This window comes from Phocoena phocoena, chromosome 13 (genome assembly GCF_963924675.1).
Source record: "Phocoena phocoena chromosome 13, mPhoPho1.1, whole genome shotgun sequence".
Lineage (NCBI taxonomy): Eukaryota > Metazoa > Chordata > Mammalia > Artiodactyla > Phocoenidae > Phocoena > Phocoena phocoena.
In genome coordinates this window covers 70,975,644-70,992,713 of record NC_089231.1, presented here as the reverse complement: position 1 = coordinate 70,992,713, position 17,070 = coordinate 70,975,644, and the positions used below count along the sequence as shown (strand labels likewise).

Below are 17,070 nucleotides of genomic sequence, written 5' to 3'. Positions count from 1 at the left end.
GGTAAGCTTACCGAGGCTGAACTATTCTTTTTGTTTTGGTGTATTTGGGGTTGGGCGGTGTATCAGCTTTCCAGGGCTGCCTTAGAAATTTACCCCAAAGTGGGTGGTTTAAAACAAAGTGGGTGGTTTAAAACAAGAGAAATTTATTCTCTCAACAGTTGCGAAGGCCAAAAGTCAGAAATCAAAGTATTGGCAGGTCTGTGCTCCCTCTGATGGGTCCAGGCTAGAATTATTCTGTGCTCTTCCAAATTCTGGTGGTTCCGGGTGTTCCTTGGCTTATGGCCGGGTCACTCCAGTCTCTGCCACTGTCTTCACATGGTTCCTCATCCTGTGCGTGTATGTCTCAGATACCCATCTGCCTTTTCTGCTAAGGCCACCTGTAATTGGATTTAGGGCCCACTCTAAATCCAAGCTGATTTCATCTCAGGGTGCTTACTTTAATTTCATTCGTAAACACCGTTTTTCTGGATAAGGCCATATTGACAGGTTCTGGGAGGACGTAACATTTGGGGGCCACCCTTCGGCCCACTACGGAGGGAGGGTGTGTTCCTTCACAGCCGGTTGTTTCTGCAGTGATTCCGTGCATGGGCAGGGCTCACGGGGACAGTGTTACGCTGGCAGACCTGTCCTAATAGGGGATGTCCCGAGCTCACCAACCTACCTGCCCTCAAGTAGGCCCCTTGCCTTTGAGCCCTGGGATATTTCCTCTGGGGGAGGAGAGGATATCATATTTTCTTACTTTCTCATTTATCCATTTATTCATTCAACACCAACTCTGGGCCTGGCATGGGGATGGGCATTGGAGGGGAGGGGCGGGGAATCATAACGTCCCTGATTTTTACACACTCACAGTGTGGACAGAATGCTGCTCAGTGGGAGAGTTCAGTGAACACTGACATTTTCAGAGTTGCGTGGCATCCTGGCACTTTTCCAGGCATCCCAGGAGGTGACATCTCACCTCTCAGGTTCATGTCTGTGCCGCCAACTTCCCTTCCTCCACCCTACCCCTGTAGGGTAAGCGGGGAGCTTCTCTGTGCCATGTGTTCTCGATAAGCTTCACCTGCAAGGCAGTCAGTCAAGGTTCTGGTTCTTTCGTTCATGCGATTGGTATGTATCCCTAGGTTTTACTCTGGGCCAAACCCAGTGCTGGATGTTGGGGACCAACAGGGAACAAGACACACCCTCACCCTTGAGGAACGCGTGCTGAAAGGAGAGATATTGCCACGGCCATTGCTTGTGTATTTTATATGTTTCTCTGCAGTGGTCGCTCAGAGATTTCACAGGCAAAACAAAGGGTCTGTGTACTGGGATTTGGAGGGTTCCTAGAAGACCAGTTGGCATCATGCCCCCGGTCATCACCACAAATCACTCCTTTGAGTAAACCATTGCCCATTTCATCTTCTATTTTTAAAGTTCACATCTCTCTGGGAGGGATAGTGAATTTATGAACTCCCTGGGCCAAGCATACCTTCCTTCCTTCATTCGTTCCTTGGACAAACACTGATTGAGTCGATCTGGGCTTAGGCTCTTTGCCGATGTCATCTTCTTTCACGCTTACGTCACCCCAGCAGGTACGGACGCAAGGGGTGCCTGGCCCAGGGCTGCAGAGTCAGGAGTGGCGGAGCTGGGATCGGCCTCCCCGCGTGTCCAGTGCTAAAGCTTTCACTGGGACACCACGCTGCCCTCCCAACCCAACCCTGCTGAAAAATGGCTCTTCTGTGGAGACCCCAAAAAGGATCCCACACTCTGGGCCCTGGTGAGAAGCGGGAAGGATATTGATGGATCTCCCCTCAGTGTTCCTTTCCACCCTGTCCCATTTGTCACTGTTGGTGTTGGTTTAAAGGGCCGCGGGTTGTTCCATGTGAATGATTTACACCCCGGGCTGGCAAACCGGCATGTCCAGATCAGGATCAATTACCCCGCCGATGGAACTTCTCTTCCCAGAAAACAGAAAAATGAGGTTTTGCCATTAATTTTCGTAAATGCATTATTCCTGGCGACTCCAGGAACCATTATGGAGAAAAGAATATTCTGGCTCTAAGTCATTCAAGTCCTTTTTCCGCTGGGGTGGCAAGACAGCTTATCCGTGGGTTTATATCCTGTTGTTTTTCAATAGTTACAGAGCTCAGGGGAAACCACCTCAGCCCCAGGTCAGGGTGACCAAGGGCGGTCAAGGACAGTTGGAAGAGTTAGAGTTGAGGGTGACAGGAAGGCCTGCCCTCTGCCGGCTTTCAGCCAGATGCACTGGCTTTGGAGGCTACACCTGTCGGGTTACCCTTCAGCACCTTGGCCTGACTCTCTATAGTCTTAACTTTCCCCTGAAAACCTTAGATAGCGCCTCTGCTCACTCTTAGTTCAGCACCCAGTGACCCAAGCTAGAAATCACGGTGGCCCATCTGTCTCTGAGTCATACAGATTAATGGCCACACCTGCTGATTTTATCCTACCGAGGTATTTTTCAAATCCATGCTTTCCAGTCCCGGCCCCGCGTCCTCTGTCTCTGTTTTAATCTGCAGCCCCTCTGGTCTGGGCCTGTACAGTTACCTTGTATCTTGGCTCCCCACTGTTCCTCCACTCTGGCTCCTTCCTGCCAAAGGTCATTCTAGAAGGGACACATCTTACTGTGTTGCTCTTCTGCTAAGAAACCTTCCCTGGCTCTCTACTGCCTCCAGAGCAAAGCCCCCACTTCTCTGCAGAAATCTAGCCTCTGTAGACTCCTCTGCCTTTGGCTGTCTGCCTCTCGTCGCCTCGCGTGATCTACTCAAGCACAAAGGCGTCAGGCCCCAGCGCCAGGTCATTTCTGGACTCGTCACCTTTGTCCTCCTGCATCCTTCTGCCCGCCTGCTCAGCCTGTAACAGGTCAGAGCTCACCTCCAGGAAGCCCTCACTGTTACCCCCACCCGTCACTAAGTTACGTACCTCCTCTGTGTTCCCACATCGCCTTGTGTTCACCCCATTCATACGGGTTATTGTCATTGCTTGTGTTCTTGTCTTCCTAGACAGGGAGCACCTGAGAGGGGGGGTGGGTTTTATTTGACTCTTGGTGTCCAGTTCAGGGTTAGGCACAGGTAGATTCTCAGAAATTGCTGAATGAATAGTTTCCACAGCATTTTGAAGTTTTACCTTTTGAGAGAACAGCTCAAAAATTATCTTAAAAATTGGAACTTTTCAAATCAACACATTTTACTTTGCATCCTACCACGTACCCGTCCCTGTGCCTGATGTTATGGGAGATGCAGACGTGAATGGACCAGGGACTGTGCCTCTGGAGACCTCAAGTTCCAGAGGAGGAGATGCATGTGTCTCTAAATACTTCTGGTACAGGATGGGATGTGCGAGCAAAGGAGGAAGTGGTTTGGTAGAACCGGGAAACATGGAGAAGATTGCACGGAGGATGCAGTGTTGGCCAGCAGCTTTGCGCAGGCAGCCATCTGATCGTGGTCGTCTCAACCTCGTCATCGTCTCTGATCTGCGTTCAGCAAACGTCTAGGGCTCGCCTGCCGTGTGGCGCCCATGTCCAGGTCTCCAGAAAGGCAGAGATTAAACCCACATATCGGGATGTAAACACAGACTCTTCACCTCCACCATTCTTACTTCTCCTCCTTCTTTCTCCTTGCAGCTCCCCCACTGGCCGCCAGCTACAAAACCCCTCCCTCCCCCCACTGCCACCTGCTCTCTCCCGCTGCTTCTCTTGCTGGACAAGTTCTCACTTGACTGGGTGTGGACATGTGGTTTCTCTCTCTCTTTCTCTCTCATTTCCTCACACAGTTGTTCTGGCTCCTCTTGGGAAGAAGGAGGGTGCGTATTAGCTTCTCAGGGCTGCTGTAACAGATTGCCGAAAGCTGGTTGTCTTAAAACAATAGAGGTGTGTTGTCTCACAGTTCTGGGCACCAGAAGTCTGAAGTCAGGGTGTCAGCGGGGCCACTCCCTCGGAAGGCTCTAAGGGAGACTCCTTCCTCCTTCCACCAGCTTCTGGGGGCTCCGGGCGTTCCTTGGCTACGGCCACATAACTTTAATCTCTGCCTCTGTCTTCACATGGGCTTCTTCTCTGCCCTGTCTCTGTGTCCTCTCTTCTCATAAGGACACCAGGCCTTGGATTTAAAGCTCCCCTAATCCAGTATGACCTCATCTTAACTAACTACATCTGCAAAGACCCTATTTCCAAAAAGGTCACATTCTGAGGTTCCAAGTGGATATGATTTTGGGGAGGACACCTCAGCTCACTGCAGGCTGGTGGAAAGAGCATTGGACTTGAAGTTTGAGACCTCAGGCGGCTAAGTTAACACTGCAGAACCTCAGTTTCCCCATCGGTAAATTGGGAGCAAAATACAACCGGTCTCATTGGGAGGCTGTGAGGAGTAAATGAGATGGTGTAGGTGAAAGTGCCCGATGATAGCACACAGTAGGCACTTAATAGATGCTCCCTTGTTTTCCTTCCCCTTTCTTTTCACTCCTCCCATGACTCTTTCTTGGTCCACTCAGACTTCGTCACAAGTCTGCCAGCTCTGCGGCCGCATCCCGTCCTGCGCGCACGATGGCTGGGGCAGTGTTGATGAGAGCTAGCGCTTTACCGCTGACTGCGTGCAGGGCATTGGGTTAAGGACTTTACGTGAGATCTCTCTTCTAAGCCTCTCTGTCTGAGGTAACTATCCCTGTTTCACCAATAAAGAAACTGAGATTAGAGAACTGAAGCAACTTCTCCAAAGTCACAGTCCCAGTTAAGTGGCTGAGTTAGAATCTGGACCAGGATCTCACCAGCTCAAGCCCATTCTCTCCCTCAGAAGATTTAGACACATGGTATTTCCTCATTCAATACCTTTTTTAAAAGTGAGTCATAAAAATTAATGCTGCCTTTGATTCTGTAATATAGGGTTTCTCAGTCTTGGCATTATTGACATTTTGGGCTGAATAATTGTCTGATGTGGGGCTGTCCTGTGCTGTGTTGGATATTTAGCAGCATCTCTGGCCTCTACGCACCGGAAGCAAGTAGCTCCCCACCCAGGTCTTCACAATCAAAACTATCTCCCCTGGTGGCAGAGCGGTGGATTACCCTGGGCCCGGCAGAAAAGAGCTTGGGGACATGAGCAGATACAGCAGCCCAGTGAACCTGGCTGTCTGTCCGCATCTGACCGTGGTGCTGTTGGCCATTGGCCTGTTCTTCACCACCTGGTCCTTCCCTTAGGAGGTCACCACCACGTCCACTCGGGATATCTACAAAGAGCTCCTCATCGCTTTAGTGGCCTCACTCTTCATGGGCTTTGGAGTCCTCTTCCTGCTGCTCTGGGTCAGCATCTATGTATGAGCTCCCAAGGCTTCCAACCAGGCGGCTTCACTGAATCCCTGCTTTTGTAAATTGATTTTTTTTTTACTATGCCGGAAGTGTCCCATTGGCTGCTCACAATAAAGGCAGATGTGTGAAAAAAAAAAAAAAAACCTTCAGACCTTGGCAGATATACCCTGGGGAGCAAAGTCACCCTATTAATAATCACTGCTCTGATCTCATCCTCACAGTAACCCTTAAGGTAAACGTCTTTGATACTCCCCATTTTACGGATGGTCAAACTGAGACTCAGGGCAGAGGGGAGATGTGATGTGCCCCAGGTCACAGAAAAACTGGAGTGGGGGTCACATCAAAAGAGAAAAATTCAAGGGTGGGCGGAAGAGGCAGCCTAACACCCTCCGCATGAAGGAAAAAGACAGTAGCCGTTCCAGCAAGAGCCAGTCCTAACCTTTCCGAGACCCAGAGGTGACTTCGCAGCAGAGTCTAATTCTCAGTGGAACGGGAGGCCTCGCTGCAGCCTGTGTGCTTTTAATAATGTTTAAATAAAACATGGGAGCATGGGTGAGACCTCCGCACCAAGCCTGGCTTGTCAGCAGCCCGAGCAGTCATAAATAGTTAATAGACAACCACTCATGGCTCTACTTCTTTTAAACCTAGCATCAATTATATATGGTTCATGAATTATTTATTTGGTGTTACTCTGGGGTATATTTTCCACTTTCGGGGGCGGGGGGAAATGAAAACAATATGAGGCCTAAAAGAGATGAGGGGATGTCTCCCTTCTGTGTTGGTGAATTTTCCTGTGAGGAGAAAGCCTCCCATGGATGCAATGAAGAGGTTCACTTTGAACTGGGATCTGGGAAGACTCTGCTAGATCACCAGGAGAAGAGCTTGGGGTGGCGGTGTTCTGGCAGAGGGTTAACAACCGGCTCTCCAGCGTAGGTGGAATCCCAGTTGGTCTGTAGTGTTTTCCAGTCTCTGTGGTTTAAATCTTGCCCCCCGGGGCTGGTTTCCAGCTAACGATGTTGGGAAGCCACGCCCAGCAGTACTGTTACATGGCATCTCCACTGGACAGACATGATGGACAAAAACAACTTCAAAAGCATGGGCAGAATGTTAGTAAAATTAGGAAGCAATGTGTTTTGAGTATGTGTTACCTTTGTCTTTAATGTGATTTATTTAATTGTAAGTTGACATTCAATTTTTAATACGTATTTGTGCAACAGTTGGCTCGCAAAATTCCTGAAAACTCAGCAATCAGCTCTTGCCAGTCTGTGGGAGTCTCCTTGGGGTGGGGTCGCCCTGCCCTGGTTCGGAGTAGAAGCAGCAGAAGCGTGGAGTCCGAAGGCTCTCACATCCAATCTCATCGCTCACTGACTGTCTCTTTTTAAGCCAGATTACTTCACTATGAGAACTCTGTCCTCTTGAGGAGGACGTTCTTTCACCTCATGTATGAAATGGGTGTGATCAGATCTACTCAGAGAGACTGAAGCGAGTAATCCACACCATGCTTCTCGCTCCGCCTGTCACATAACTGTCCCTGCAGGCGTGCTGGCTGCTGTGTCTTCCCCTCTGGTTCTCTTTCTCCTGTCTTCTGAGAATCTGGCCATAGCTGGTAAGGGCTTCAGGAAGCCCAAAGCCAGATTCTGTTTAGTTTTCGTGTTTGTTTTCGCTTTTGGTTTGTTTTGTTTTTTGGCCGCCCAAAGACCCATGTTTTCAAACTCTAGGTCAGAACACAGACCCCTCCCACAACCTGCCCCACCACCCCCCGGAGGTATATCCACCAAACCCAGAATTAAGGGTTTCATTTTAAAAAGCTCTCAGTGTTTTTCTCCCGCCAGTGTCTTTGAACTTCAGAGCATAAAGATGAAGTCTTTTGGCTGAGAACTGAAGTATTTAAAAAGGCATTCCATGTGGAGGGCATTTGGGGCCATGAGCAGGGTATAAATAACACCTTTTATAGCTCTCTTGACAGGGAGATAGGTCTCCTAATTACTGTTCCGTTATCTCAGTGTGATCCAAAATGGCCCAACGCGTTTATAAACTCCCTGTTCACACACTGCTTCCCTCTCCACTAGTCACGGCCTCCTGTGCTCTCAGCTGGCAGGGGAGAACGTGGGCCTTTGTATCATCCCCACTTCCAGGCACTGTGGGCTCCTCTGCTTGTCTCCCCACAAAGGTTTCCATACAAAAGAAACTTGGTCCTAAGAGGGACTTAGAACCGGGTGTTGCCAGCCCCACACATATTTCTGAAATGGAATTTTTCCAAGCTCTCCTGATCCCAGGTGGTGAATGTGCTTGTCTCAATTCAAGAGGTGTTATCATCTAACGAAATGAGTTTCTTTGCGTCTGCCTCTGAGATGAGATATCTAGATAATAAAATCTATTAACAAAAGCCTACCTAGGAATAATTGGGTCTATTACTCCCTGACTTGTGGCTTTGTTTCTGCCACAAGTGAAAGTGCCACAAAGGGAAACAGACGCTCCAGTAATTAATCAGAATTGAAAGTTGCTAATAGCAGTTACAAATAGCGAGTGGAGTCTGGAGGAGGCAAACAGAAGAGCAAGTACGAATCTTGTCCCCAGAGACTTCATCAGTTGAACTTTCGTCACCTTAGACTTGTGGAAATTAGAGTAACTTAACCTCCCAAAGTTACTTAAAAAAAAAAAAAAAGTGGGAGGAGACATTGAGCGGTGCAGGTGTACATTAAATTATTAAAATAAATCCAATTGGAATTGTTTAGATGAGATTAAGCCACACTTAACTGCATGTCAGAGAGGCTTGGGAAGGTTAATCTTCACGACTGAAAGCACAATCATTGTCCCAGTTGGACATCTTCAGGCGATAGTGGTCCCAGGGAGCCCCAGATCAGACTCTGAATGTTTTAAATTCATTTCCAGACTATAATTTGGTTTGAAAAACAGTTCATCTCCTTCTGGTGCCCTTTTTCTTTTTTTGTCTTTTGTGGCTGAACTTAAACAATGAGAAAGTAGATGGAGACCTCAGAACTTGAGGATAGACCAAGCAATGGTAAAGAAAATGTTTTTGGGGGGAGAATTGGCTGATTTGGAATTGCAAGCATGTAGAAGTAGAAATGGATGAGTGAAGTGGTCTAAATTACAGCTCTTTTGGTGGTAGGTGACAAACCTCGAACTGGCTTAAGCAAACGGAGTTTATCAGAAAAAAAAATTTGCTTACTTTTGCCCTCAAACATTGTTTGGCACATAGGAGGCGTAAAAAATGCACGCCAAACGAAGAAGGAGCTTGACAGAAGTGGCAGAGGACTAGGAGTCAGGAGACTAGGTGCGAATCTCAGTGCCGTCACTTCCCTACTGTGTGCCTTTGGTCAAGATGCTCAACTTCTGTGTCTCTGTTATCTTATAAAATAGGGATAGTCATTGCAACTCCATCACGTCATTTCAAGGCAGATTTAATGAAATAATGCATTTAAATGCTTATCACAGAGCATAAAGCAAACTCACTGTCACATCATCATCGTTACCACTACCTTAATTTGTTCAGGCTGCCATAACAAAACACCATAGACTGGGTGGCTTATAAACAACAGAAATTTACCACTCACTGTTCTGGAGGTTGGGAAGTCCAAGGTCAAGGCGCTAGCATGGTCGCATTTTGGCGAGGGTTCTCTGCCTGGTTCATGGCTGGTGCCCTCTTGCTGTGTCCTCACATAGTGGAAGGGTCTAGGACTGTCTCTGCCTTCTAATCCCATTCATGAGGGCACTATCGTCATGACCTGATCACTTCCAGAGGCCCCACCTACTAATACCATACCCTTGGAGGTTAGGATTTCAAACTATGAATGGAGTGGAGGGCCAACGTTCAGACCAAGCAGTCATCATCACTGTCACCTCCATCATCACCACTACCACCATTGCCATCATCATTCACCATCCTCACCATCACCATCCTCATTCCCATCACTCTCATCATCATCACCACCAGCATCACCATGAGAGTGAGACCCAGAGCAGAGAGCACAGAAGAGCCCCCCTCGAGAACAGGCAAGCTCTGAGCTTTAGAGCAGAGGTATAAGCCTAGGCAGTGGTTAAATCATTTCCAGTTGGACAGTTCTGGGAATTCTGTCCCCCACGTGCTGTCCCCCCACCCCCGTGACCCATGGGTTCATAGATGCCTCCTTTTGTGCTCAGTGTCCTGGGCACCAGCTGCATTGGAATTCCGTTCTTTGCCCAGTCTTGCCTTGGCTGCATTCCAGGTAAATGACCTGGAGCCCATCCTGCTGCATGGCACCTCTGCCGCCTGCCTGCTCACATAATTAGAATCAACACATTCATTTCCCTAAGAGCAGTCTAATCTTCACCCCGAAAAGTTTTCACGTGGAAGAAGAAAGGCAAAGACAAGCTACATCTGTCCTTGTTCAGGCAATTTGCAGCTGTCCGCAACTGACATCCACCCAGCTGGGCAGCCGAGCCAGGCTTCCTGTTCGCTTTTGGTGGGAGGTGATGCAGTCGATGCTGTTATTAAAGTTTGGCAGTGGTTTAGATATGCAGCGTCCTGCTGGAAGGAGGCTTATAAACAAACACTCAGGAGGAATCCTTCAGGCTCCAGCCTTTATGAGCTAATTGCAGGTGGGGGAAAAAAGACGACTGATGTGACTTCTCAGCAAACAAAAGGAAAAGAACTCAGGAAATAAGATGGTTTTCACTCCTTCTGAGAGGGTGGCCAAACCTCACGAGGTTGTACGCAGTAGCAATGAAATGTGCTATGCCAGGGATCAGCAAATGTTTTATGTAAAGGACCGGTAGTAAATATAGTTTAGACTTTGCAGGCCGTACTGTGTCTGTCGCAACTACTCATCTTTGCTGTAGCACAAACACAGCCAGAGACCGTACCTCAATGAATGAGCATGTGTGTTCCAATAAACCTTTATTCACAAAGACAGACTGGCAGTGGGCCAGATTTGGCCCCTAGACTGTGGTTTGCCAACTGCTGCTCTAAGCTCCTTTGGAAGGAAAAGCAGAGTAGGGAATGCATAGCAGAACTAGATGTAAATCATGGCTCTAGCCCTTCCAGACTGTGTGTACAGGGCAAGTCACCTGCTTTCTTTTGAGTCTCAGTTTCCTCATCTGTAAAATGGGCTCTAAGGTAACCTGGATATTAGAGGAGTGTCTTGCACATATTAAATGTCAATAAAGTGTAACTCTCCCTAGTACCCACCTCCTCACCCCTGCTAAAAATCACGAGAGAGTAAACCTGATGAAAGAAGGCTGCCTGGAGCTTTCCTGTTGGCCCCTGCTACAGCGACAGGATCGGTGATGCCAGTATTTCTGTAGCTCATTTGAAGGTCTAGCGGCTCTGAGTTTCCCAAGGATGGTCCTTCTGTTGTCCGTTTCTACCAGGGCCCTCCCACGCCAGGATGTCGTCCCTGGCTCAGCCCACCCATCTCCATCACAAGGACACAAATCAAGTTTCTGTGTACACACATCTCTTGTTAGAATGAGTAGCTAATGAGGGTAGTTTAACGTGAGGCCAACATTGAAGATTGTGTCTGCAGGTCAAGGACACTGTTTCAAAGCTAATATTATCTCTGTGTTCTAACTGGTGCGATTTTTAGACAAGGTCTTCAGGACAGTTCTGACGTTTGCGTGATGATGCTAATAGTTAAGACTCACTTGACGGGGTTGCGGGGGGCGGGGGGGGGAGGAGATTGCTCTTTGTAGGAGAAGGGTAAACACAGCCCTGCTTTGTGACTCTGTGGATTTACATATTTATCGTTTCTGTTATGGACGTCAGCTGGAGGTTGATTTTAAGTTGGGTTATGTATAGTTTGTATTTACTTATTGTTGTCATTGTTGTGGCTGTTACGATGATTATTTCTATAACAGCCTACCATTTGTGTCAGGCCTAAACGTGGTTTGTACATTCTGCCATTTACTTCTCCCAAAGTCCCCGTGACCTACCTCCAAATCAAAGTGTCATTCTCAGACCAGCAGCCTTGGCTGCAGGACCTCAGGCCCCACCCCACACCTTTGAGTCATGATCTGCATTTTTTTTTTTTTTTTTTTTTCCCTTCGGTACGCGGGCCTCTCACTGTTGTGGCCTCTCCCGTTGCGGAGCACAGGCTCCGGACGCGCAGGCCCAGCAACCATGGCTCACGGGCCCAGCCGCCCCGCGGCATGTGGGATCTTCCCGGACCGGGGCACGAACCCGTGTCCCCTGCATCGGCAGGCGGACTCTCAACCACTGCGCCACCAGGAAAGCCCCTACGTCTGCATTTTAACAAGACCCTCAGGTGACCCACACAGACAGGAAGAGCCCTGATGTAGGCGCTTCACCCTGACTCTGTTACAAGCGAGGAGCAGGAGGCCGAGAAGGGAGACACAGGCCTCTTCCCATCCAGACCCTAATCACACCGTCTGCTGCCTAGTTTAGCTTATAGTCCCTGCCTTTGTATCAGTGATTTGGTGGTTTTGCTTCTGTGTCTTTTTCCCCCAGTGACACCGTCTACTTCCTTTCTTTTTCTTCTTCCTTTCTTCTAATTCTTTAAGAAGAATCACTTTCTTCTTAACCCTTCCAGGGCGGGGCCCAAAAGTTAACTACACACCCCGGAAGGGTTCAGCTATCTACTGCAGTGAGACATTTGCATAAGCAAAACTGAGAACCTGTGGGCTTTCTCTAGCTGCGGCGAGCGAGGTTACTCTTTGTTGCGGTGCGCGGGCTTCTCACTGCGGTGGCTTCTCTTGTTGTGGAGCATGAGCTCTAGCCACACGGGCTTCAGTAGTTGTGGTGCACGGGCTTTAGTAGTTGTGGCACGCAGGCTCAGTAGTTGTGGCTTACAGGCTCTAGAGCGCAGGCTCAGTAGTTGTGGCGCATGGGCATAGTTGCTCCGAGGCACGTGGGATCTTCCCAGACCAGGGCTCGAACCCATGTCCCCTGCATTGGCAGGCAGATTCTTAACCACTGCACCACTAGAGGAGTCTGAACCTCAGGATTTTAGAACAGGGGCCAGGTAGTAAATACTTTCAGCTTTGTGGACCACAGAGTCCCTCTGTCTCAACCTCTGAACTCTGACAGCAGCTGTAGACAAGACAAACTAGTGTAGTTGTGTTCCAATAAAACTTTATTTACAAAAACAGGCACAGGCCAGATATGATCCCAGAAGCCAGAGTTTGCGCCTTGTTTGGAACATAAAAGTTGAAAGGGTTTCCTCAGGTGCTGGGATTTGCGTAGTAAACTCACAGACCTACTTTAGAGGTTCCTAGGGGCCCCACTCGGACATGGGGCCGTTTTGAGGATGGTTTTGCCTAGTTCAGACCATGTCTCTCCCAGGACAGCATCTGGCCTCCAGGGAGGGAATGAGGGGAGGAAAGAGCTTCAAGGGGCTATGGCTGACGTGCTCCCTGGCGCTGGGAGAAAGCCAGAGAGCCTGTCTCTGAACGGAGGGAAACCAGTGAGAAGCCATTGGAACCACGCCTGCCTTCCCCGGAGCCAAGCCTCTGGATGAGAAGCAGGAGATGACCCTGAGCAGCTGCGAGGGCAGGACGGACAGACCCGGGAGAGCCCTGGGCCCAGCTGCGGGGCGGATGTGATGAGGCTGTCCCTCCCCAAGGCACGTGCCACCAGGCCGTAACCTTGAGACGTGCAGGGGAGAGAGCGCGCAGCGCTTGGCAGTTGCTTTTCCTCCCTGCTGGGTCCGTAAAGGACTAAGTGGACCATGAGCAGCCACGTGGCTGTTGTAATTCTAGACTCCATCAAAGGGAAGATCAAAAAAGTGCACCAAGGGAGCTTCCTTCAGCATCTCTGAGTCTTCCTGCTGGGAGCCCGGGAGCTGACACGTACTGCCTGTCCGTGCTGTGGCCCACCTCGTGCCCCATCTCATTAAATAGGCACTTCCAATCTTTGGAGCGAGGTGGTATTTTTATCTCTGTTTTACACATTTTAAAGAGGCTTACATAGAGGTGAAGTGACTTGCCCAAGGCTGGATAGCTAAGAAAGATTGGCACCGGGATATGGAATCAGTCTCATGACACTAAAACCTATGCTCTTAATCGCAGTGCCAGTGTTTCTCAAGCATCAGTGCATACAGATCACCCGGGGATGTTCAAAGGCAGAACCTGAGTCAGCAGGGCTGGGACAGGGCCGGAGAGCCTGCATCTGTGACCGGCGTCCTGGTGATGCTGGCACACGGACCTCCCTGGGAGTGGCTGGCCCTACATGATACCCCCTCCTTGTTCCAGAGCCTCTGAAGTCACGGGAAGGGGAGGCTTATGTTTTGTAAGATGAGGTCACACAGCAGGAAGTGGCTCATTCAGGATTCAGATTCATATTGGTATGATCCAGAGTCTGTGTCCTCTAAATTAATGTCTCCCACCTACCATTATGCCTTTAGCTTGACCCCCACCTGGGGTCGATTTTGCCGCTCAAGTAATAATATCTTACAGTATCCGGAGACATTTTCGGTTGGCACAACGTAGGGGCGGGGTGGTGCTGATACCTAGTGGGTCAGAGGCCGGGGTTGCTGCTAAGCCTCCTGAAACACCCAGGGCCACTCCCCTCCCCCGCCAACAAACATTCCTGTGGCCCCAATGGCAGTAATGCTGAAGTTGAGAAACCCTGCGTTTTAGCTCAGCCTTCTTCAGTCCAGAAAATCAAAATCCATCCAGAACCCCTCTCCAGAGGCCACATAGCGCCCATGAATTAGAGGAGTTAGCATTCGAAACCGTCCCACAAAAGTGGCATGAATCAGTGAGAATCGTAACTAGCAAAAATGTCCACTTCCCAATGGGTGGGTGGAAATTTCCCCGAGTCTGAAACGCGGCCAGGGTGTTCGTGTCTCTGTGACATCCTCTTGCCTCTGCAGATGGAAGCCAGTCAAGTCTAGAGGTCACTGTCTTCATCTCTGGTCGTCTTCACGCCTGGCCACCGCTGCTTATCAGTGTCTTTTGCTGTTTGTGTCGCACGCGCCGTTTTCTCTGACAGTAGCTCCTTCACCTGTTTCTCAGCGAGACGGCATTGTCTCTGGTCCAAGCACAAGGAAAGCCAGGACGGCCTTGATTGCCAATACCAATATCTCTCTGGTCCTTGTTCTCCCTGATCAGTTCTTGCGGGGAACGTATCTAATAATACAAGACCATTAATGGGGGTTGATTTACCTGGGAGGGATTGCTTTCCCCGCTCACCCGAGTTCATTCGTGATGGTACTTTGGTTTGTTGAGAACGCCGGCCAGGGCTTTAGTTGTGATGAGGCCATCAGATGTGTCTGAAAAAAGAAGGAGATGTGAAGAGGGAAGAAGCAGTGTGATAAATAATGTCTCACATGCGCTCAGCTCGTCACAGTTTACAAAGCACCTGAATGTGACTCGAGCCTCACAGTATTCTGTGTTAAAGATCGGGAGGGAACCGATATTGATGGAGTTGAGGGGACAGACTCGAGGGTGTGCTTGTTGGTGCCTGGGGAGCCCGTGCGGATGTGGGGCTCGTTGCCAGGTCTCGAGTCTGGTGTGGGTCTCCACCTCACCCCTGTGCTGACTCGCGCTGGCTGTGCCTACCTGGCATAGCTGCTGGGATGTGGTCACTTTGGTCACTGCTGGCTTGGGTGACTTTATTCGGGGGCCGTTTTCCGACTCCTGTATCTGTGGGCAGTGTCTGCAGTCTCTTGCCACGTCTCTCCTGGGACGCTCTGGACACATACGGATGCTGGCAGGGATGAGACCTAACCTGCCCTGGGGGGTCGGCACATCGGCAGTCAGGATTTTATCTGATGTGGGCGCATGTTTGCGTGACTTGGGACCTGGCAGTGATGGAGTGGGACAAAATGTGAAAGTGTTCTGGTGGAGAGGGGACTGGAAGGATGTGGGGGACCACGTTTGGGGCATTAAAATGGTGTGGCCAGTGGGGTGTGAGACTGAGGTCACCAGATGCCTAAATGAGGCGTGTGGGAGGGCCAGGAGGAATGGGGGAGTGGGGGAGAAGAGACCCCCCCCAAACTTGCTGTGTTTCACAAGGTGTCACCCAGTAGTTCTGAGAGCAGGACAGAGGGCTGATGTTTATCGAGCATAAAACTTGCTGTGTTTTATCTGACATTTCAAGCACCTTCCACCCATGAGTCCTCAGCTAGTCCCACAGCACAGTGATGCTGTCAGTACTCCTACTTTACAGGTGAGGAGACTGAGGGTCAGGGAGGTGGGTGACAGGCTTGCTCATAGTCATGCCGCAAGTGGTGGAGCTGGGTTGCAAGCCCATGTCTTGTGTGAGTTGAAGACCTGTGGTGGTCAGACCCGCTGCCTACAGCCCCCACCGTGAATGTAGAGCTGGGAGAATTGAAAGCTGAATATTTATGGGGTGACTTCTAAGTTCCAGCTACTGCATGAGGCATTTGAGATATTAGGCTGAGTATAGCCCTACTCATAAGGAGCTCAGTATAGCAGGAAATTAGAAATTGGAAATTAATTACAATCTGATGGAGGTGTATGCTTAACTCAGTGACTTGTCCCAAAACACAGAGATGAAAGTGGCTGATTCTACCCAGGGGGGCCAGAGAGGCCATCCCAGAAGAAGTGGCTGTGGAATGGGTCTTGAGGGATGAATAGGAGTTCACTTGTCAGAGTAGAGAAGAGCACTCCAGGTGGAGGAATGGTAGGTCCAAAGGCACAGAGGCATGAAAGGACACGGCATGTTTGAGCACTGTGGGAATTACTGATGTGTGGGTGCACTGTTGGCCATGGAAGGAGAGGAACCTTGGAAGGTGAGTTGGAAGAAAGACTGTGAAAGCCTTGATAGGCTCAACTGCACAGTCTGGACTTGGGGAGGTGAAGAGGCACTGAAGTCTCTTAAGCAGGAGAGGACTCAATTGGATTAAAAAGATTCTCCCTTGGATGCTGTATGGAAGGTGGATTGGAGAGGGGGCTGGATTGAAGAGGAGGACCAAGACGATGCGAACCTTCAGGAGCTGGTGATGAAGACTAAATTTCAGGGGATGGAGAGCTGGGGAAGGAGGCAAGAGGTAAGCCCACTGTGTTGATATGAGATTCTGTACTTGAGGATCAGAGAAGGGGCCAGGGGTACATAGGAATAAGTTGTTCTCTCACTTTAACTTCTTTGGATGCAAAACCTGAGGCCACTTGAGAAGTTTCAGAGTCCGGTTCAAAAGTTCAGTAATTCAAAGTTCAAAGTTTCAATAGTGTCTCTATTTCTGCAGTCATGTGGGATCGTGGGCTGGGAAGATCTATGAGCTTCATTTCCATTTAAATTGAAATAAGACATGTCAAAGGTGGCTTGATAATTACTGCCTGGAGCAACGGCCCTCTGATGAGGGAAGTGTGGTGTCGGTGTACATGGTACAGAGAATTTCCGCATTTGAGGCTTAATTACGTTGATGTAATTATTTGTCAGGAAAATCAGATGGCACAGATATGTCATATTTGCACTGGAGCAGAAAAAAATGAAATGCCTTTTTTCCTTTTTGCAGGAAGCAGTTAGGTGGGCAGCTCTGGGAAGTGGGGAGTGGGGTGTTTGGATCCACGCCAGGTCAGGATGTCTTTCTGCGGCTGGAGGTTTTGTGAGGGCCCTGTGGGTGCCAACCTTGAGAGAGTTGCACTCCGGTGACAGTTCTTTGTCCCTTTCTGAAGGTGCTGCAGCAGTAGTCACAGGCTGGGGCGGTTCTAGGGCTGGGAGGGCTACCAGCTCTGAGTAGTTAGAGCTGTAAGGAACCTTAGAGAGGTTTTTTTAAAGTTTTATTTGCAAACCTTGTGACCCTAAGACTCACAGCCCACTGTGCCTTGAAGCCTGATCACCCTGCCCTCCCCACTGC

General features: G+C 49.5%; 1 protein-coding gene and 1 pseudogene across 1 annotated transcript in view; both read left to right on the top strand.

Annotated features, from left to right (window-relative positions):
• MYO18B (myosin XVIIIB) overlaps positions 1 to 17,070 on the top strand; it is a 221,672-nt gene that overhangs the window by 163,166 nt on the left and 41,436 nt on the right. The gene's annotated exons all lie outside the window — the stretch shown is intronic.
• On the top strand, positions 5,081 to 5,302 carry LOC136133283 (transmembrane protein 258 pseudogene; annotated as a pseudogene).